We start from the raw sequence: 23,472 nt of genomic DNA on the forward strand, positions 1-23,472 counted from the left end.
CCCAAAAGAAAAGGAATTTCATGGGAGAATGAGTGGGGAAAACACTGAGTTTAATTTTGGACATTTTTAACTTGAGGTCTCTATAGGGCAATCAGATCACAATTCTTTTGGACTATTTTCAAAGTTAATAAATCTCCTGTAGCAGCAGATCCAGTTTTTCAAAAACTGACAAAATTACCTTAGAAGTGAAATTGCTACATAAAGAGTGTTTGGTGTGCAGATGCGCTTTTGCTTCTGTGTTCAGGAGTATGGCTATAAATCAGTGATGTTTGTAGTTTTCTGTGAATATAACCTCACTGTAACGTAACTTGAGGCAACTTAATAGACAGAAGACCTATGAAAGATGGGAATAGTCAGGCAAATAAAAGATTTAAAAAGCCTAGAGTCATGGGGAAGAACAGGAAAAAAAATCTTGGTGGAAAAGACTATTTTAGTTAGTCAAATCCCTTCCACTTCCTTCTTATCTGCTTACTCAGGGCCAGAAGATTTTATGCTATCATGTCTCAGGTGATGTTTCCAATGAAACATTGTTTCTTGACATTTCAGCATATCTTCCACAATGAGATAAAATTTCCTTAGTTAAGAAAGTCTCCTTTTTGCATACTCTAAAATAAGAAAGACTTTAATAAAAGAGAAATGTATTCTTAAATATATAAATCCAGAAAGTGCCCAATCTCTTAAAGATTTTATGAATAGCCTACTACTTTTGTCCCTATCATCAAGAATTATCTGAAAATCACTCATATTAAATTGCCATTATCTTTATGACTAATGAGGAGGTCTTAAAATTCTATCTTTTTCTTCAGGGAATTAAAAATAAGCAAATGGATGTCCTCCTCAACTCCCTTGATTCATTTAGTCAAGGCCATATATTGCTGGAGGGAAGCTGTTCACAGCCAGTAAATACTACATTTCCAGAAGGAATACAAAATGTACCTCACAGGATTTTTGGGGGGGCGAGGGGTTGTTTTCAGATTAGGCAATGGGTAATATTCCTGGGAGGACTCTGTTTTGTACACAGAAGTGAAGGGTAAATTAAAGTCTATCTTAATTCCCAATAGTCTGAAAAATGGAAAATAAACAGAAGATGACTAAACAGTATAGAATTCTAACAAGGTTCTAAATTCCTAAATAAGACTACAGTGAGACTACAGAAACTTTTACCCTGAAACAACAGACAGAGGGTACTATATTTTTCCATGAGCTTGCATTGTAATCTCCTATAGGTCCAATATATGGAACTAGGAAGGGCATATAGAAAATTGGCAAATAACATTGTCTTAACTTATAGTTTCATCTCTAAATAAATATTGAGTATCTCAAAATAGCATTTGCTAAAGGATAAAAATAAAATTACATTAAAATTAAAAGGATGAAGATAAAATCCACAACATTCCATAAAACATATGGAGTGTTAGTTTTATTTAGCTAGTTTTTAACAACAATAACACATTTGTACAGTAAAAATCTCCCAACAGAAGGCATCTAGGTCAGAATGAATCTTCCTCTCATTCCAGCTACCCAGGAGCTGTCTTCTGAACCTCCCCGACATTGCTCACTCCCAGCCCAGGCAAAAGGAAATACTGTCATCCGTCATAAGGTTTTTTGTGTATTCTGTTGGAAAAATTCTCTACATATACAAGTATATGTTATCTATCTGTAAATCTGTATACGTTTTAACACAAATGTGAACACATCATAATCCAAACCTGAAGTTTAATTTTGTTTTTACTTAACATATTCTTAACTACTGTCTCATATTAATGAATAAAGAACTACTTTTTTTCATAGTAAAAATGAACCATAATTTTATGGAGAAATAGTCCATAAATTTGTTGAAAAACTACATCAGCCTTTGAAGGCTCAAAAGTAGGAAATCCACTTATCGTTCAAGGTAGTCTCCCTTTCACCTCTCTTCTCTAAGTAATTTTATGGGTGAAGGAAGAGTTCCCCCCACAAAATGTGAGGGCCTCATATTCTCTGCTCTGCTTTGGGGAATTGTAATCTGAAGAATACTGACTCTCAAACACTAGAAACTAGACATGTTAAATTGAAAAAATCAGTGTAATTATGGATGGACATTTTCTCCCTTTTTACACATAATCTATAACATCAAAATATACTCTATTGAACATGTTGAATTATAAAACAAATCTGAATGATTTGATCAATATTAATGTAAAAAACTTTAAGAGGTTTTCAAGGTCAGGGAAAATTTTGGTCAGAGGAAGTTCATACATCTGACTGTTCACCGGAGTCATAGATGCTGTTGTATGTTTCTGTCTGTTGCTTAATAAACTGGGATTCTTGAGTCAGGAAGTGAATTCCTGAGATAGATAGTCTATGGGAATTTCTTGTGTCCTCAGAATCTTTTTTGAATACAATCAGCAGAAAATGCTTACCATAATGGAAGTAAGGGAGAGAATTGAACTTAGAAGTTTAATTCTTCTGCTTGTATGTCATGAGTCCACAGAATCAAAACCTACTACCAGACCCCACAAACCAGTGTAAATAGCACAATATAGAGTCCTGCTCTTCCCCAGCCACTTCTCATACATACACCCCACAAGCTCCAAATATGCAACGTCTTCCAAGTATGCAACAAGATGCCTTGGTGTAGGACCCAGCCCACTCCTCTAATGTAATTAAAACTGAGAGTCTTTATAAGACTGTGTGTTTCTCTGGCAATACTTTTCTCCTTAACTTTCCCCTTTTACTCTAAGAGAGTTGATTATTAGCAGTATTTTCCTGACATAATTACTAAAACTCAATAGTGTGGAACTGGGACTCTATTTTCAAGGCTTAAAGATGGAAAAAAAAAATGAGTGTGTCTCTGAGTATGCTTTACAGGGGGAGGAAGGACTATCCCTACACTGATTGTGAATTCAATATAGCAGGTGCCTGAAATGTACATAGCCTTCCATATATTCTATGTTAATCCAAGCTGTTAGGGGATTCAGCCTGACTTCCCTCCCCTGAGCTTCTATTATGTGTTAATTCTACTGGACTCTAGTACCTTTCCATCTGGCTGAAGGCCTAATGAATTCAAGTCAATAACTTTGGCCCTTTCTCCAGTCTCCATTCCTCCTGTCCACAGTTAGCTTACATGTAGGAATTTTCCTGATGTCCAATACATCATTCAGAATACATCAATAGGGGCCTCCCTGGTGGTGCAGCGAATTGAGCGCTGCACTGAAGCTGTCCACAGCCTCTGCAGCATGGGTTCAATTCCCTGCCATCCAGGCAGATTCCCACATGGTGTGGCAGACCTCTCCTGTTGTGTCTGCTGCTCCCCTCTGCAGTGTATTTCGGTGGTCTGCTTGTTCTGCATCCTGCATCTGTCTCTGATGAATCCTCTCACCCTCCCACACCTCTGGCCTGTACCCCAGCTCTTGTATAAAAATAAATAAATTTTTTAATAATTTATTTTATATAATTCTTACATCATTTTTGCACAAGGTATGCATTTTCATTTTGGTTATATTCCCCATACAATTGCACCCCCCTCTTATTTTGACCCTAATTCTTCTCTCCCCACCCCCTTCTGTACTGTGTCTCTGGTTTATAGTTGCTTGTTGATTTTGATTTTTACATTGTATTAATTAGTCTTTTTCCTGGTCCCTCATTTATTTAGGTTTTCTAAATTCCTGCTATGAATGAGACCACCCGGTATTTTTCTTTTTCTTTCTGACTTTTTCTTTCTGACTTTCACTGAGCATGATCCCTTCTAGCTCCATCCATGTTGCTGCAAACTGCATGTGTTTATCTTTTTGATTGCTGAGTAATATTCCATTGGATATATATACCACATCTTCTTGATCCAGTCATCTATTTTTGGGCTTTGGGCATTTGGGTTGTTTCCATAGCTTAGCTATGGTAAATAGTGCTGCTATAAACATAGGGGTGCAGGTGCCCTTTGGAATTAATGTTTCTGTGTCATTTGGGTAAATACCTAGGAGTGGAATTGCTGAATCATATGGAAGCTCTATGTTTACTAGGTTGAAGAATCTCCACACAGCTCTCCATAGTGATTAGACCAGTTTGCACACCCACCAGCAGTGCAGGAAAGTTCCTTTTTCTCCACAACCTTGTCAACATTTGTTGCTGCTAGTTTTTTTTTTTAATATGTGCCATTCTCACTGGTGTAAGATGGTATCCCATGGTAGTTTTGATTTGCATTTCCCTGATTGCAAGTGATGTTGAACATTTTTTCATATGCCTGTTGGCCATTTGCATTTCTTCTTTGGAGAAGTTTCTTTTTAGCTCTTCTGCCCATTTTTTGACTGGATTATTTTGTTTTTGTTGAGTCTCATCAGATCTTTGTAGATTTTTGTGATCAGTCCTTGATCATTAGTGTTGTATGCAAAAATTTTCTCCCAGTCGATGGGGTTTCTCTTTGTTTTGGTTATTGTCTTTTTTGCTGTACAGAAGCTCTTTAATTTGATGTAGTCCCAGCTGAAAAATAAATAAATCCTTAAAAAAATTAATACATCAATACATTTCTACTGCGCTGCCTCTGTCTACTAGGCTAGAACACCTGGTATTAGTGGACATTCAATGTTCATAGGTGCTCACTCTGCTCATTAGGGACTGTGCAGGCAGCAGTTTCTGATGTCGTGTCTGTAGCTAAATGAGTTTACCTACCTTAATTTTGTCTACAGCTCAGCCATCCCCTTTATTAATACTTTGCATTATCCCAGTTGTAGATACCTCATTCCTGACTTGCTGAGTTACCAAATTTACATTAGAGGAAATTCTTTATAACAACTAAGTCTTCCTTTTCTGGCCATCAGTCATAGCCTGGGCTGTCAGGATTACACTTGATAAAGTCATACTCTCAGTAAAGCTATTCTTAATCCCCTAAAATAGGATTGATTGCCTTTTCATACTTTTGCCATAATGTCTTCCAATTGTGTTAATCAGCACTTATCACATCATAATGTAATTGACTGTCAAAAACTGTCCCAGTCACCATTATAGCCCAGTGTCTACCACATTGCCTAGCATGTAGAAGTGCTTCACAAATATTTGTCTAATGAGTAAATGAATAAAAGTTGGAGCTGAAGGAGAAAGAACAATCCTATAGGGGGATATGTGAACAAACAGAGAGAAATAGATATGTGGCATATGGATATTTTCTCCAAAAGTATTTTTGCCTTAGAAGTTAGTCTGACACATAATCATGAGTAAACCTTGTATAAATGTGTCCATTTATGGCAATATGATAAGCAGTGATGGAATAAGATAGATTCTGAACAGGAGAAAGGGGTAATTTTTGAGAGGAAATGTGTTACAAAGAACAGTTGGAGAAAGAATATAAATGCACTTCATCCCAGATTGTTTGAAAGCATGCAAGATGGCAAAATTATATTTAAAGAATATATAATCCCAAGTGCCATGTGTGTATGTGTGTATTATGTTTTTTTAAGTATAACTTTAATGAAAAAGCATGATATATTAACTGAACAACAATGATGAACAAATGTGTAAATGATTCAAATACTAGTGAAAATGATTCCACAATTAAAATATATGTGTGATGACATAAAAAGGAAATATCTCAAAATATAAATGGAATATGTTTGGAGGAAGAATTATGGCTGACATTTTTAATAGTGCTTAGTATTTTCCAAATTTTAATTTAATAAGCATGTGCTGCCTTAATCATTTATAAAGAGAGTTCCCTTTCTTGCACAGACTAACTTGGTGAGTAAAATAATGTTATTCTCAAATCAACTGGACAGGTTGTAAATCTATTGGAGTAAACACAACTTAATTGCCAACTTTTTCAACAAAATAGGGCAGACAGACATCATATAAATAGAAATGTTGATGATACCAAACATAACCTTAAGAGGAACACTAATTTTTTTTGCCCCCCTAAAAGTTTACAGCTTTAAGATACTTGCTGGTAGATACCTGTATTTCTTCATTTCTCTGTAACAAGTATTTCCAAGAGGATAGGGCACCTAAACATGCTGAATAAGTGTTCCCATTTATCCTTTTCCATATAAAAATGCACACTGTTGAATATATAGACACAAATGTATTACACAAACAGACAAACTGCTAATGTCACGTAAGAGTCCAGAGCTCATTATTAAAAGTGAGAAAATTTCTAAGTGGGCCTTAATCAAGCAAATAAACAAAAAAAGTTCTATACCAACACTCTAAATGGGGGCAGATAGAAAACCAAATACTGTATTAGTGGACATATTTATATGTCTATGTTGATAAATGATTGATTGATTAATTGATTGATAGGTAGAGATTCTCCTTTGCCTTTAAGGATCTAAATATATCGTAAAACAATCAGAATAAATATTTCTCTACTCTTAGATGGTAAGGTCTAAGATTTTTGGTGGTACTACATTGTGCCCATTTTATTTATTACATTGTGCCCATTTTACTTTTAAGAATTCAAAGACCAAAAGGCCAAAGAAACTGTAAAATAAAATTCTAAATATTTATATAAAAGATACAGTTATTGGCTGTGATCATAACTAAAGTCTCAGATAATATAATTCAAGCAAATGTCAACTGAAAGATGGTCTGACATATTAACAGAATTTTGCTCACCAGCAAAATTACTACATCATTTACTAGAAACTCCTTCCTTTTAATTAGTTTTTAAATTGTAAATTTCCATAATGACCATTCATTTGCAAAAAAAAATATGGATCTTGAATAATAATAAGTTCTGTAATACATTCTTGCCTTCAGTAATTAAATTCTAACCCAGCAAAAATTAATTGGGCTTAAAAGGGAACATCATAGAATTTAATGTTTTTAAAACACATAAAAGAAATGTAATGATGTTAAAATTTATCTTTGAGATTTACTTAGAAAATACACAAATATCAGATTATAACCCATCCATAGGAAAATCAGGGTTTTACATTTAGCTTATATAGTAAACATGAATTTTATTAAATCACTTTTAGAAAACATTTTGATAATCAACTAACAAATAACAAATTAACTCCCAGATTTTAGTTTCTTAAAGTCATAGAAATTAGTTTCTTCTGCATAGTCTGAGGCTAGTATAGGTGACTTTCCACCATCTGGTGATTCTTGGCCTTAGGGTTCTGAGTCTAATTCTGGAGTCAGACAAGCGAATGAAGTTATATAGGGCACATTAATACCAATTCTACAAACTAAAGTTATCTTATTTGCTGGTTCTCAGAGTCCCTATATTATCCTACCAGGTTTTCAGACAAGTTCTAAGACATAACATCGTGATGGAGTTTCAGCTCCTGTAACATTTTTGAGAGCAGTAGGGGACAAGTCTGCCCCCTGAGCTAGGCAGCTTGAGCTGGTACTGAGGCAGTTGGCCTGCCAGTAACTTTCATCGCAGACCTTAGCCCAGGGAAATATTTAATTTCATATGTCTGGGTTGTTTTCCCATGTTACCGAAAGAATGAAAAACCAAAAGCTTCTTGCCTTGGGTTCTTTGTCCAGACTAGTAACTGTAACATTAGACTCAATCCCCTTTTGACTTTACTGCCTCATCTTTGACTCCTATTTCTCTGAATTGGAATTTACCCATCTGTGAAAGACATGACATGACCAGTAAAATACAAAACAGATTTACTGCAGAAAGACTAGAGACTAAGTTCACAATTTCTAGATGTAGAAAAATAAAAGGAGAGACTAGAGACGGTCAAGGTTGCATGGTAAAGTATTTTTCAAACATGATTTTAAATGGTCAAATTCTCCTTTTTACTTTTACACAATTTGAAAGGAAGTAAAGGGAAATAGAAATAAAGGAACCAGGAAAAAAGTGAACTTAGAGCAAAAATTGAGAAGAAAAAAATTTGAGTCTTACATTAGATATGGTTGAGTTACTTTACTTGGAAATTTCAGTTTTATTGAGTTAAAGGATTAACTAATGAGGAATAATTGAATTTATTTAAAATTGAGTTCCTTTGTAATTAAGTTAATTTAAGGTTCTCTTTATATATTCCTTAAAAGGTTAGGATAATAGAGTTCAATCATGGTTGTACTGTTCAGTATGGTAACAATTAGTCACATGTAGCATTTAAATTTAAATTGCTTAAAATTAGGTAAAATTTAAGACATAAATCCTCAGTAGCATTAGCCACCTTTCAAGTGTTTAATATCTACATATGGCTAGTGGCTATTTTGTTGAACAGCCAAGAGAGATCATTTCCATAGTTGCTGAAATTCCAGTTGGACTGGTATATTTAAAAACAGTATGGGCTCTCAATTTAGACAAACCTCAGTTTATATCTTCAGAGGATGACATTTACTTATAAACAGACTCATTTATCTGAGCCACTATTTCCAGGTTCAATGTAGGGGTAAAGTTTTCTGTTTCTTGTCAATATTGTTAGTATTATATGTTCTAACAGTCTTAGGTCAGGAAAGCCCAGTCTGGGAAGGGTTTTATGCAATTTTATGAGAGAGGTGGAGGCACAGGCTCGGGAATCAAAACGGCCTGGGTTTGAATCCTAGTTCTACTACTTACTAGGCATGTAATTGAGCAGTCGACTTAATTTTCTTAACATCATGTATTTTAATCAGGATAACAGCATAAACTTCATGGGATATTGTAAGAATTAAAGAATGATCTGAGAAAACACAAGCACAGTATTTTGCATAGTGTATGATATCCATTAAATTTCAATAGTTGCAAACTAGTAAGTGACATTACCTCTCATACCCAAGGCAAATGTGTGTGCTACAACATAACCTCCAAATGTCCATTAATCTAAACACAGCAATTATAAAATTCTTTCAAATACCAAAGTAACAACAGTAGTAACAATTGTCACTGATGTTATTAAGGAGTGAGATAGTCCATTAAAATCAGCTGTGACTAAAATAAGGTCTTTTCTCAACATTTTACTGATCATCAATTTACATAATGATTTTAATCTCATAAATTGCCTTTACCTAAGTGAGAAAAAATAATAAATTTTAAAATAAGTTGAATATCGTAAAATTTTGTTACTTATTCCAGTTTTATATAAACATTTTTTGCCACATATTAAAACCTCTTCAAAGTAGGTTTTGAAATGGTGCAAGAGTAGAATTATTTTATTTTCAGACACTTCCATGCCTGCATAGGTTTACTCCAGAGAAAGTCCTTCAGTGGATTTAAATTTTGTTTAGAAAAGACTTGAAAAGAAAGATTTTCATGTGTTGGTTGGTTTATAGCTTTATCACCATGATTTTCATAACTGAGATTCTTTAAAGAAAGCATTTAAACTTTGCATTTTCATATTCTCATTTCAGTCAAATAAATTTTTTATACTATATGTGCTTTATTAATGAAATTGAGGAGTGTCTTTTGTGTATACACATATGGCTTGGCTCAATGAACTATGTAAACTATAAGAGAGTCTGAAGATAAAATAGCGAATATCTCTTTAATAAAAAAATCTTCATACTTTTATGTTTTACATAGAAAGAATATTTAAAATGGAAGATAAAATCAGTTATAAAATATAGAAGAGTTTTACTAAGAAGACAGCAGACTTACAGGATCCTTGAGTCACTGCTTCCTCTAGGGACACTAAGTGTTGATATGCATCAGGAAGGAGCAGCTGTATCTAGAAGGGAGCTGGTGACATGAGGACTGGAGTCTCAGAGGGAGGAGAGATAGAAACCATCAGAAAGAGTAGGAAAGACAGAAAGAGTAAGTGACATATGATGGCACCTCTCCAGGAGGGGTACCTGCCTTTCCCTACTGAGCCCCCAGTGATTTATCACGTGTTAATTCATTAAGCAAATGAATAAAATAAAAACTCTCTAAAATTCTCTGGTTATTACATTGGTCATTTCTATATATTGCTTTATATTTTTCCTTGAACCATAAATAATATAAAATAGTAGTAATCGAGTAAATAATAAAATATAGAAGTCTTACTAGAAAATATCCTCTATCTAGATTACAGAAGTCAGAGACTCAGCTAAATATTCTAAAAAGCAGAGTACAAACCTCAACAACAATAATCTGGTCCAAAATATCTGGAATACTGAGGCTGAGAAACCTTGCTCTCAGCTTATTTCCTGCGAAAATAGGTCATAGATTTAAGGAAGTTCTTGTGGAATTTCAGATGACTACCTAAATCTATAAACTTGTTTTAAAAATTTGCGAGAAGACAGATTGTTATTTCCTAAATGTCATAACTTTGAATGAGATGTGAAGCAATTCTGAAGGGTATATTTCACTCAGGTTGGGGGAGAGGGAAGACAAACCTCACTGTCACATTTGTATTCCAGGAACCTCCAGCCAATCTGATAACCTTCTCACAGGAGTCAGACTTCAGACTGCCTGCTCATGGACTTGCACAAGGTTAAGTGCCTACATTTCATGATATTCATTGGCCAAATGACAACAATGACAGTAAATCTGCACTGACATCCTACGGCAGCAACAAAACAGGAAAGGAAGGAAGGCGCTTTCCAAGGGCAAGAACAATACAGAAAATATCCTTTTATAGTCTTCATGTAAGTCCATAACTTTTTTGTTACTCACTGATACTGTTCATTGTTGAGTTAAACTGGCCTTCTGCAGCAATATCTGAAAAAGTTAAGCCCAGACCAATGATTGATTTGGTTTCTTGATAATTAATGCTACAAATAATTTTTCACTTCTAAAATTTTGTTTTGCTCTCAACAGAATAGAGCAAGACTCTGTTGGTCTCAATGCAGAGCTATTGCTGAGAATATAAAGAGAAATGTTCACGGGCGTATACTCAGACTTGGCTAGCTGGAGAGGCACACATGCGTGTGTGTGTGTGTGTGTGTGTGTGTGTGTGTGTGTGTGTGTTGGAATGGTGGGGAAAGAGTATCTAGAAAACAATCAAAGGCAATGTTTGCACATCTTGATGCCATTCATATCATTAAATAAATAACAGGGATTACACATGAACAGTGTGGGTAATTATGCCCCCTTGAAAGTCTGCACTGTTTCATTATTCAGAGTCTACCTCTATCACTGTGATTATTCCTTCCCCGCCACCTTCCAGGGAAGTCTTTCTTCTGTTTTCTCATGTGGATATTTCTGTCTTGGTCCTCCTCACCTCATCCTGTTTTCTATTTCAGGATTTCATCTACTCTGATAGCTTCAGTTATTGCGTCCCTGCCAGTAACTTTCAAGTCTTCCCCTCCATTTTTCACCTACCTCAGGAGCATTTATTCTTCACTTTTAGAAGCTATGGATATATCTATTTGGAAATCTTGGTTCCTTAAACTGCATATTTCTGAAACTCAATTCATGGTTTCCTCCTATGTGAGCCATTTTCACTGATCCCCATGTCATCCAGTCTATTAGGTGAAACAAAAATGTGAAAGTCACCTTGGCCCATCCCTAATGCACAATTCCCAATGAACAATAATTTTGCCTCCAAAATATTTCTTGAACATGCTCATTTCTCTACTGACCCTTACCACCACATTATGTGGTACCACCTCATCCTCTGATTACAGTACTTTCATGTGTAAGAATTTCCTGTTTCATCTATAAAATCCATAGAATCTGCTTGTTCTTAGGGTAAAGACCCTTTAACGTTAAAGTACAAAGAACTGCTTGGTTTAACTTTTTCTTGCCTATCTTGTCTTGGATCATGTATCCTGCATCTCTCTCTCTCTCTCTTTCTCTCTCCCTCTCTCTCTCTCTCTCTCCTTCCCTCTCCTCCCTCCCCCCCCCTTTTTCTCTCACTTCCCAATCCTCTTTTCTATTTCAATACACTACCTCACCTTCAGATTTTAGATTGAATCATTTTCATAAGAGACACACTCTTCTAGAAGCATTGAAAGCATACCTTTCACAATCACCTCAGGTAAAACACACCTGCAGTGCTTGCAGGTTCTCCTCATCAATGCTTCAATTTTCTAGCTGCAGTAACTGTTTTAGGAATGGATTAATGATCAAGCCAAGCTTATCAAAGTCTGTCCTGGGTGTTTCCTAAACTATAGAAGAGACACTTTTCACAGGAAGAATAAGCTGTGAGAATGAGGAAAGCTTAGAACTGCTAGTGGCTAGCTTGCTATCACATGAGAAGAACTTGCTTACTAATTGGACCTATTGCAGAGCCAACAAGATGGAGGTTTGAGCCACTGGAAACCCAGCTGGACCTGAATACTAAGCATCATTCACAAACCCTTATTGTACAATTACAATCCTTTTTTTTAATTTATTTTCTATACTGACATATCTCCTTTTGTACATAAAAGATAATAAATATTCATTAATATTGAAATGTCAGTGTCTAATGATAATAACATAACTTGATTTAAAATTAAGCAATCAGTGTAGCTATTTAACACAGACAAGGAATTTCAAAACCTGTTCTTCCTATTATCACTTTAAAGGACTTAGTTATGTGATAATAATAGTTTCAACAAAATTTTTGATCTATTAAAACTTTGAGAAAGGAATAATTTGCTTTACTTAAAATGTAACACCACTCTCTTCCCACACCCACCCCCATTTGTTTTCATAGTTTGATAGATGGACAAATATTTTGATGTGATGTTCTCCTAATGGTTTCATTTGGCTTTCTCATTAGTTTTTTAATTTTTTTAAAAGATTTATTTATTTATGCATACAGGAGCTGGGGTACAGGACAGAAGTATGGGGATTGAGAGGATTCACCAGAGACAGAGTGGGGAACAGAACAGGCAGATTGACCGAAGCACACTGCTGAGGGGAGCAGCGGGTGAGTCAGGAGAGGTCTGCTGTGCCATGTGGGTCACCTCCCTGGCCAGCTGGGCATTGAACCCCTGCTACAGGGTCTGTGGACAGCTTCACAGGTTGCATCTCAACCCCTTGAGCCACAAGGGAGGGAGGCCCCCTCATTAGTTTTTAAAGTTTACCATCACATTTACCTTCTCTCTTGCCCTTAAAACCTCTTGAAGTCCACCTCACTTATAGTGAGGACCAATTCACCAGACTTAAGACTGGTGAAAGATTCAGTTAAAGTGATATGACTTGATATAATCAGTGTAACTATACTTAGTTGTTCTAAATATTCTGCTACTGTAAACCTAGTTGATACATATTGAGAGTGAGATAATTAAAAGTACAAGTCTTCTGCTGTGTAGGGGATGGAATAGGATTTTCACTACCCCTAATTTTATTGGGATAAGAATGGAAAATCTGGGGCCTCCCCAGTGGCGCAGCGGTTGAGTGCTGGGTTGCGAAGCTGTCCACAGCCTCTGCAGTGCCAGTTTGATCCCCAGCCATGGGTGAGGGTCCCACATGGCCCGCAGACCTCTCCTGACGGCCGCTGCTCCCCTCAGCAGTGTATTTTGTCAGTCTGCCTGTTCTGTTCCCCGCTCTGACTCTGGTGAATTCTCTCACCCTCCTGCACTTCTGACTGTACGCTGTGCTTGTATAAATAAATAAATAGATCTTTAAAAAAAAAAAAGAATGGAAAATCTGAATTCTACATCTAGCTGTGAATATAATGGCCATCATCTTGGTGTCACTTTTCTTCTTTCTGAACTTATAATTTCCTTTTTGGTTTTCAGAGGGAACTATCTTAAGGACAGATGTGAGGAATTTTTAGCGCCATACGGAAACTTTATTTGCAAGTGTCCATCCTTAAGGTCTATAAATATTCCTATTTTACCTATCATAATCTCTATACTTCTAACTTATTTACATAAGAAATTAAAATTCTGGTTTCTGGCCATGAACAGGGTGGTTTCTATTGATCCCCAAGAACCAGCAGTGGCTATAGTTAACTGTAATCATTGCATAGCTCATTTCTTCTACTTGCTGTGCCTTTCCTGTTCACCAAAAAATTTTAAGTGCAGTTCTATTTACAACCTTTCCTGTTCTAAACTGATCTTTCTTTGTTTTTTTTTTATATTTTGGAATATTAATTAATGAAATTTACACTGATTTGAAGCAGTTCCTTTCAGTCTCAGTATCCTTCCTTTTTTGTGTGATTTAGATTAAGCTAGTATTTATTAAATACTTATTTTTATACATTGTCTTTAATGACTATGCTTGCCTCTTTTTCTATTTTTAATGCAGACCTTATGAAACAGATATATTAACGTCCTTTTGAAATTCCATCCATTCCATCTCAGACTTCAAGAAACATTTTTGTTTCCAGGGATAACTTTTCTTAGCTAGTTAAATACTGCATATTAAAAGCTGCTATTTATTTCAAAAAATACACACACCTAAGATATGCAGAATAAGTATATTCTCCTCAAATCCTTGTTTAAGTATATCCTTTAAATTACATGTGATATATAAGGTTATTATAAATTTTTTTCTTCTCTTGAATTTCTATTCCTCATTAAAGCTTAACCTTTGATAACATGCAAGAAAAATATAGAGGCATTCCTAATAGGCTTACCTTTTTTAGGCATTAGCTAAATGTCATCTGATATCTTGTGTTATATAAATGTTGAATTTAACCAGAAAGAAAAATTATCTGGAGTGGGTTTGAAGCTTCTTCCTTGATCCTGATGAAGAGGTCCTTTATAGTATACTTAAAAACTTTCTTGGATTTGGGCCTGCTGTGTGGCAAATGATCTAATCTATAAATAGAGTTTAGGGGTGTGTGTATGTGTATGCATATTTTAACTGATTGATGGTGAAAAGTTACAGTTAATAACTTTTTGCAATCAACAAGATAGATGAAAATAGCTGAGTACCATTTGGTTAAAATATATTGAGATGAAATAAATAAATGAGCTGATAGACCACAATTAATGGTACAGAGGTGTGCCTTAAATTTAGAGACTGTAGGGGCCTCCCGGTGGCGCAGCGGTTGAGCGCTGGGTTGCGAAGCTGCGCGCGGCTCTGCGGTGCGGTGTTCGATCCCCGGCTGCTCCCGGCCACCGGAGGAGGGTCCCACATGAATCTCCTGCGCCCGCTGCTCCCTCAGCAGTGTCCTTCGGTCCTTCCTGCTCTGCTCCCCGCTTGCTCTGGTGAATTCTCTCACCCTCCGCGCTTCTGACTGTACCCAGTGCATGTATAAACAAAACAAACAAACAAACAGCAAACAAATAAATAAAGCATGCTCTATAAAAAAAAAAAAAAAAAAAAAAAAAAATTTAGAGACTGTAAAATGACCAAGTCCAACTATACTCTGTAATGAGACAATATATATACAACAGGATTTATATTTGAGAACTATATTTTTTGTACTTAATTTTATAGGAGTTTATATCTTTCTTTCACTGGACATATGGCCTTTGTATGCTTCCTATGTGCATGCCCCCCACAACCTGTAATCCCATCTCCAAACATCTATTTTATTCCTTCAACATGTATTTTCTTCCTTCAACATTCCTGAAGGTCTAGCTTAACTTTCCCCATCAGGCATTACCTTACCTCTCTTGCTGAAGTCAAGCACCCATTTCTTTCTTACTTTTATAGTAACTACATGTCTACACCATGTACTAGGAGCACCCAATTCACAGTGTGAATGGTCAGCTCTACATAATAAATGTAATCATGTTCCTTTTCTGCCATGTATAGGGCTGAATTTGCATATGTAATCTTGAGTCCATAATGACATTTATTTCCTGAAATACTAGACTCTGAAAGTCGTGATATCTTTCTGTCAATATCCACAGGAAATGCTTTCTTCAGGTGCGTTATAGCCATGAACAGAAGATCAGATCTCCATGTCAGAAATTAGAAAAGCTTGCTTGAAAGCTGGATGAGCCATGGCAGCATCTCAGACAGTTTGTTATTTTTAGCTCTGCCAAGAAATAGCTAATTTCATGCAAGAATTACCCTGCACCTGACCCAAAGCAAAGACTCTCTGGCTATTCTTTATCTACATTGATGCACAGTAAAATGGCTTAAAGCTTTAAAAACCAAGTAAGGAAGAACATGGAAAAAAAAGAAGAGACTGGTACGATATGAAGTGTTTCTCTTTTTTGCTTCTTTCTTTCTTTTTAGTAGATTGAGTTATACCTGGGGAGAAAAGACAGAAATGAGATTTAACAATTAGGAAAAACTGAAGTGGTTTTTTTACCCCCCAAAATTGAACATGAATATAAGCAAAATTAACATGTTTGTCAATGCTTCCTTATAAAATTTACTAACTTAAGCAGGTAGTAGTTAGCACCCGAGCGCTCTCTCTCTCTCTCTCTCTCTCTCTCTCTTTCTCGTTGACATTCAACTCAAACAATCCCCTCATTTATCTTTTTATGTACATTTTAAAAAAATCAATGTTCACAATTTTGACTGCCTCCTCAGCAATCTTCTCATGACCTGTGAAAATAAAATGGAAAATTGAAAAAAGGTCATTCAGAAAGCAGACATAGGGGAAGAGTAGGGAATCGATTATATCTATCACTTCAGTCTCTTCTCTGAGGATGCCTCCCAAAATGCCACCTTTCATATTCATTTTTTTTTTACCTTCAGATGCAACTATGTAGCTTGTAAGACAGATTTTGCTCTTTATTTCATAGGTAAGTATTATTCATGTGAATATTTCTTTTCATTACAATGGAAAATACATGCTGCAGTGTCTCTGGACTGAGTCTTTGCCTCTCTCTGTCATGTTTGGTGGTAATGAAATTATATTTAAAACATACATCTGTTTTTTTTTCACTAATCCCAAAGATTAAATAGAAATATGAAGCTTTCTTGATTAATATAGAAAATACATTCTCCTTGTAGACAGCTAAAACAAAGCCAGTTGTGACAGAATAAAAAAAAGAATGTATATAAATGGACCAAGTGACTTCCTGCTGGGGATCTGTTTGATGAGGTGGAGGGGGCGACTGTGGTGCGTATAATCAAGGCCGTCAACCCACCCTAAGATGACACGTCACAAAATCCAACCCAATAAAATATGCTATTAGCCTAGAGTAAAATAGAACTATTTGGGAAGATAGCTCATTGACCTCATGTGCCTGTGCAGATAAGAAAATATGTCATCTTTTATTCTAGTTGGCAATTGAAGTATGGAGGAAGAGGGAAAGAAAGAAGAGAAAGAAGTGTGTATAGAAAACTTGAACACAATGTGAGTAGGATCTGACTTTAAAGAATACAGAGAGTTAGACAACAGAGTCCTAGAAACTTGAGACCGGTTAAGTAAAGCAGACTTGGTCAGGGTCACACAATGGAAAGCACGTGAGTATATGTGTGCGTGTATACACACACAAATGTAAATGTATATCTATGTGTGAGAAAGGGGTGCTAAAGGTGTAAACCACTGAAAACTACCAAATGATCCCTGTCATACAGAGGTCCAGTCCTGGAGGAAAACATAGGCAGTCTAGTTTAAAAATGGCAAAAATCTGATAAAATGTGTATTGGGAGATGCTCACAGTTATAGAAACAAGAGTTTTGGGGGACTTAATGTTGTTGGTTATTTTTTTCAGTTGATGCTTTGATTATGACTGTGAGTCTTGAACATGCAGCATGTACAGCCTGCCAGCCAATATATAACCTTTGTCATAGATTAAAAACTACAGTAATATATTGTCAAGTATATGTAGCCCAGAAAGTTGCCCTTGGTGTGTCTGTGTCTTATAAGTTCACTTTCTTTTCTAGATTATGACTGCCAAGGATGGGCACACACAAAATTAGAGGTAAGAATATACAAATGGATAAAAAGCCAATCAATCTCTTGGATTTTTTTTTTTTTACTTCTTTTGTAATATGGAACAACACATACATTTACAAATACTATAATGAATGTAATCATTCTATTTATTTACTGTTTCATTATTTTGTAAAATAAAATGTTACCTTGAACATTTAAATCAATGCTTTATTAATATGAGAAAATGCCTTATTTCCTATTTCACTTTGGCTACTGGAAAATTTGCTGCAAAAGAAAACAGTATTTAAATATATCTAATTACCTATATATTCTACATTAAAGTATACTTAATGATATAAAAAGCTATATATAAGTGTAAATTTTATATAAGCATATGTACACATCCATAACCATCTGGAATAATTTCTTTGGGGGGGTGGATTTTTATTACATGAATTTCCTGGTGGGCTGAAGCATCTTAACAATCCATGTTAAAAAAGACATCTCTCTTGTCTTTTGTACATACTATTTCTTCCTTCCTGGCTCATGTTGTGCCTCACAGTTGATCATATGAAATACTCTCTCAAAAACCTTGATTTCTTTCATCTGTTTATTCCTGCAACTTTGGTTCAATCGGATCACAAACCTATTTCCAAGCTATAGTCTTTCCTTCCCTAGTGCCCTGCTGGAGAAATTTATCAACCCTTCCTGGCTGGAGTCAGGACTGATTCATGATCTCCAATCTCCATTATGCCCTGAGAATAGATTTTCAGTTTTTTTCTTAGCCTTTTTTTCCTTCAACACAAATTTTTTATCATTATCTTCATGTTCCCATTTGAGAAGATACTTTTCTCTACTACTTCATCTGGTAGATGAAGCAAGCTATCAAACATGACTACCCTCAACCTCTTTCACTTTGTAAACATTTATTTATAATAGATTTCTGTATAGCACACACATACTTTAATAAGCATTATTATCCATGTATTTCCATGTCTCCAGTTCTTTTTTATTCTCAGGGGTCTCCTTTCTCCCGTTCTCATAGGAGATGCTTTTTATTCTTTTTTTATTCTTTTTTTTCCCAAATATTTATCTATGCACACAATTGTTGGGACAGGCCTGAGGTGTGGGAGGGTGAGAGGATTCACCAGAGACAGAGCAGGGAGCAGAACAGGCAGACTGACTGAAATACACTACTGAGGGGAGCGGGTGAGCCAGGAGAGGTCCACTGCACCACATGGGTAGCTCCCTGGCCAGCCAGGAATCAATCTCATGCTGCAGAGGGTGCAGACAGTTTCACAGTGCTGTGTCCAATCCCCTGTGCCACCAGGGTGTCCCTCTTTTTTTTTTCCTTCCTAATTTAACACTTAACAAATATACTTATGTTTAAATTTCTCCCATTCTAAAATTTTTCCCTCCCTCGCCCCCATTTGATTCTGCATTTATCAACAGAAACTGTAAGTATAAATACTAAATTCTCTTCTCCATCCTTGTACAGATTTCTTAAAAGACTAATCTCCACTTCTCATTTCCTTATTTCCCATTCTTTGTAATTCATTCTTCAGTTGATACTGTTCCTGCTTAGGTCACAAATGATCTCTCAATAGCTAACTCCAAAACTTCAATGAATGTTTTGTAATCTTTTTTTTTTTTTAATTGACCCCAGTTCTGCATTTGAAACTGTTGTCCACTCCACGGAAATACTATACTCTCCTGGTTTCTATGTGATCTTCTATTCTATCCTCTATCTTTTTGTGATTTCTTTCTCCTCTGCTTTTCTCTGAGTTCAACTTTGAGGGTTCAACTTACAGTTCATGCTCTTTTTATTTCATGTATCTCCCCTTATGATTTCATTATTTCCAGGTTCTACTTGCTTTTCAATGTTCCCAATTCTATGATCTTACATATCCAATCATCTAGTTAAAATATTCTCTACTTGTTCCACAGTTACCTCAAATTTTTAATTTTTAAAAGTGAATTCCGGGCCTCCCTGGTGGCACAAGTACAGTACTATGAAGCTGTCTGCAGCCTCTGTAGCAGGAGTTCAATTGCTGGCCGGCCAGGGAGCAACCCATGGTGCAGCTGACCTCTCCTGACTCACCCGCTGCTCCCCTCAGCAGTGTACTTCGGTTGATCTGCCTGTTCTGCTCCCCACTCTGTCTCTGGTGAATCCTCTCACAACCCGCATCTCTTCCCTGTGCCCCAGCTCTTGTATGCATAAATAAATAAATCTTTTTTTAAAAAAGTGAATTCATTCCCCCTTTCCACTAAATAGATTGTTCTTTGATATTCTCTGTGCTAGTTTTTGAGGCTGTCTTTTACCAAGTCATTAGAATGAGAATATTGGCCATCATTCTTGACCTCTCATCCTCTGCATGTTTCATATTCCTGCAATTATCAGTGATGGCTAAATTAACTAATCCGGCTCTCAGCTTCAGATGGTAATTAGGATCACCTGGGGAGCTTAAATGCTATCATAGATCAATCAAAACAGCATCTCTGGGAGTGCACTTTTTCCAATATTTCTCAAATATGTCATTTATTTTTTACTACCACTGTTCCATTTTCAGTCCTCATCATCATTTATTACACATGTCCTAACTGGCCACCTGCCTTTAAAATGCCTCTCCCTAACCTATTATCAACCTGACCAGCAGAGTGACCTTTCTCAAATATAAATATTATAGTATCACGTCTCTTGCTCTTCTAATTCTATATACTCTCCATAATTTAAAATCCAATAGCTACATATCAAAAAAAGGGATCAAATTCAAGTTCTTTAATTTGACACATCAGGTATTATTTTAATTTACTTGTCACTTGCCATTTTTTACTTTTTATTTACCCTTCTGCTTCCCACAAGATGGACCTGGCTTTTTCCCTGTGAATACTGCATACATAGCTGTTTTCTTTCTCTTATGCCCTTGCTTATGAGGGCTTCTCTGGTTAGAACTAGTGTTTCATGATTAAATGTTAATCTAATTTATTTTACAAGTCTCAACTTACTAGCCAGTTTTTCTAAGCTGGGTTAGGTGCCTTTCTTGAGCTTTTCATATTGATATTTTCCTACAGAAATTATTGCTTTTACCACTTGAATTTATAGTGTTATCTTTATATTTCTGGGCTCTCTTTGGAAACAAAGACTAGTGCTTAATTACCTTTGTATTCCACAGCATTTAGCATAATTCTTGGTGTATATTAGATGCTCTAAAAATATTTATTGAATGAATGGGTGAATTAGCTGTCAGAAATCATACTTGATCTAATAGATGTCTTGTCCTGAAATGCTGAACACACCTAAAATAGAAAAGGGTAGTTTTATATGTTGGGGGTGGGAAATTTGTAATTTAAAAGAGAAGATTTTTTTTGTAGGTATACAATATATTAGATCTTTATTAACATTATTAATGTAAATCCTGTGGGTAATTTGCTTCTGATTTATACATTCATTTTGAAAATTTCTGGTCTTTCTGACTTCTTAAGAACAAAAGTGAAAATATAATTGATCTACATTAATATGTATCTGATTTGTAGTTACATTTCTCACATAATTACATGGTTTTTATACCACATATTAATCTCATAAATTTGGGTTTATTACCTATATTTTTAGAATTCAATAATCCCCGGTAAACTAGCCAATTTTCAGATATGCCAAGGTAAGTGATATGATCACTGCCAAGATTCCCTTTAGCTTTTAAATTATGCATATATATATATATATATACACATAAAGATTGGAGTTTTTTTAAAGATTTGTTTATTTATGCATACAGGAACTGGGGTACAGACCAGAGGTGTGGGGGGTGAGAGGATTCATCAGAGACAGAGTGGGGAACAGAACAGTCAGATTGACTGAAATACTCTGCTGAGGGGAGCAGCAGGCGAGTCAGGAGAGGTCTGCTGCGCCATGTGGGTAGCTCCCTGCCTGGGGATCGAACTTGTGCTGCAATAGCTGAGGATAACTTCATAGGTTGCGCCCTAGCCCCTTGTGCCACCAGGGAGGCCCAGCATTTATATTTTAAAGGAAAAATATACACTATTACAAACCAATATTACTTAAACTAAAAACATTAAGTTACATTGGAGAGCAGTAAAAAAAAAAGGAAATGAAAATTCAGTGCTATAATGTAGTATAAATCAAACTGCATAGAGATTGTAGCAAAATCAATGTGATAAATTTTATCAAATTTTGCATTCTTCACACAAACTCTTACGGACAAGAAAATTATATTTTTCTGAAATAAAAATATTAGGGGAACATAGAAATATTTAGGAAATATGAAGAATGCAATGGTGGTGCAAAGGAATATTGAATTGAGACAAAGCATTCCAAGTTTTACAATCACTATATTTAACACTGATGAAATTTTTTTTTTTTATTACAAAGAATAATGCCAAATAAATCATTATCTGATCTTGGATTAATAGTTTGGGAAAGAAGATAACAAGGAAGTAATTTTGAATTTTTTTTTAAGACGTGGAACTGTTTAATCTGAAACTTTAGAATGGAAATGTATTAAGGAAATTACTTGCTTACCTTTGTCCAGTCTTCACTAGTGATATTGTCTAAAGTGAATGAAAAAATCATTTTGAATATTCTGAATGAAAAATCTAAGTATTTGTTCAAAATAGCTGTCTTTTTAAAAAATTCCCTGTGTTTCAATACAGGACTATAATCTGCATTTTCCCAAATGACACCAGTCTGTGAGTATAAATATTAATGTTCAAGTGACAAAGGTTTATAGCTCCCTCTAAAAATATCTCACTACCTCTACTACAAAGTTCCCAGTCTTTTCTGGAGCCCCCAGTGGGTCTCATATATGGTCTTAATCAGTTTGTTCCCATTATTCATCTACTGGCTGTTGCAGTGCTTGTGAGACTCTTAGGTAAGAGTCTTCCCCTTCTGCCTTATGCCGGAATCTCTCAGGAGAACACTCCTCTCCTATAAAGATTCCATTCACAAGTTCTCCCTAGGTTACAAATCACCATGCTGCCCATGGATACGGATTTCACACTAAAGTGCGCTGTATGGGAGACTTAGTTGTCCTACACAGAGAGTATTTCTAGTCAACTCTATCTCCTATGAAAACATTACTGTTTGCTCCTATTTATACACCTCAGCATGTAGTCCTTTATTGTGCTCAATCTCTTATGTCTCCATGAGAGGCACCAGGGGTAGTTTTGCCAAACAAGTCTTTATTCCCTCCTGCACATCAATTCATGCTAATAGTTTACAGGAAGGGCTATTGTCTCATAAGCTCATCAGCCATATCCAAACCCTGATTCCTAGTTTGGGCTCAAATGAAAATCCTACTATATCAGAACTTAACTTGGACTCTAGGTGGTTTTGGTAAAATAGTTGAAAATTGAAAGGTCCATGCAGAGGCTCTCTCTCTCAGTGTATTAATTCTGCTACTCCAGGCCCACGTATCCAAGTCCTCGCGGTCCCACAGTTAGCTCTGTACAGACGATCTGAGCTAGGTTAGTTATTCTCACCACATTGGACTAAGTGGGCAGCCTTTCTTCCAATCATGGTTGGAATCAGCCTGGCATCATCGATAGCAGCTGCAAGTATGGCAGGTGGGGCCCTGGGACACAGCCTGATTTCTGCCCAGGAATTTTATGAACAAATTGATACCTCCTTAGAAAAAACCTATGTGTCTTCAACATCATTAAAAAGACAGCTCACCTCACCGGCACAGGTCACTCTCCAAAACCGGCGGGCTCTGGACTTGTTAACAGCTAATAAAGGGGGTACCTGCCTGTTCCTCAGGGAAGAATGTTATTACTAGTGAAACCGGGGACTCCAACTCTCCGCTGACATGGTTTCAAAATCCTATAGTGTCATGGCTCCTCCCACTCTTGGGGCCAATACTAATGATAACCTTATTTTTTTTCTTTTCGTTCCTTGCCTCCTAAAATTCATACAGGCTCGCATTCGGGAAATGTCTCCTACCACCTTTAA

At 36.0% G+C, this 23,472-nt stretch overlaps 2 long non-coding RNA genes across 5 annotated transcripts; both read right to left on the minus strand.

The window, feature by feature from the left end:
- Positions 1-5,925: 5,925 nt before the first annotated feature.
- Positions 5,926-9,772, minus strand: LOC119256837 (uncharacterized). Its single transcript, XR_005127900.2, has 3 exons — positions 9,509-9,772; positions 8,492-8,594; positions 5,926-6,023 (listed from the first exon to the last, which is right to left on the minus strand). It is a non-coding gene; the product is annotated as an uncharacterized LOC119256837 (long non-coding RNA).
- Positions 9,773-15,055: 5,283 nt separating this feature from the next.
- On the minus strand, positions 15,056-22,428 carry LOC119256838 (uncharacterized). Of its 4 annotated transcripts, XR_008553886.1 has the most exons (6): positions 22,277-22,428; positions 22,045-22,073; positions 20,663-20,801; positions 17,711-17,789; positions 16,055-16,222; positions 15,056-15,922 (listed from the first exon to the last, which is right to left on the minus strand). It is a non-coding gene; the product is annotated as an uncharacterized LOC119256838 (long non-coding RNA). The 4 variants fall into 4 exon arrangements; XR_005127901.2 differs by lacking the exon at positions 20,663-20,801; XR_008553887.1 differs by lacking the exon at positions 17,711-17,789.
- Between the last annotated feature and the right edge of the window lie 1,044 nt (positions 22,429-23,472).

The sequence above is a fragment of the Talpa occidentalis genome, unplaced genomic scaffold (assembly GCF_014898055.3).
Source record: "Talpa occidentalis isolate TD23 unplaced genomic scaffold, MPIMG_talOcc4v2.1 talOcc4.4, whole genome shotgun sequence".
NCBI lineage: Eukaryota > Metazoa > Chordata > Mammalia > Eulipotyphla > Talpidae > Talpa > Talpa occidentalis.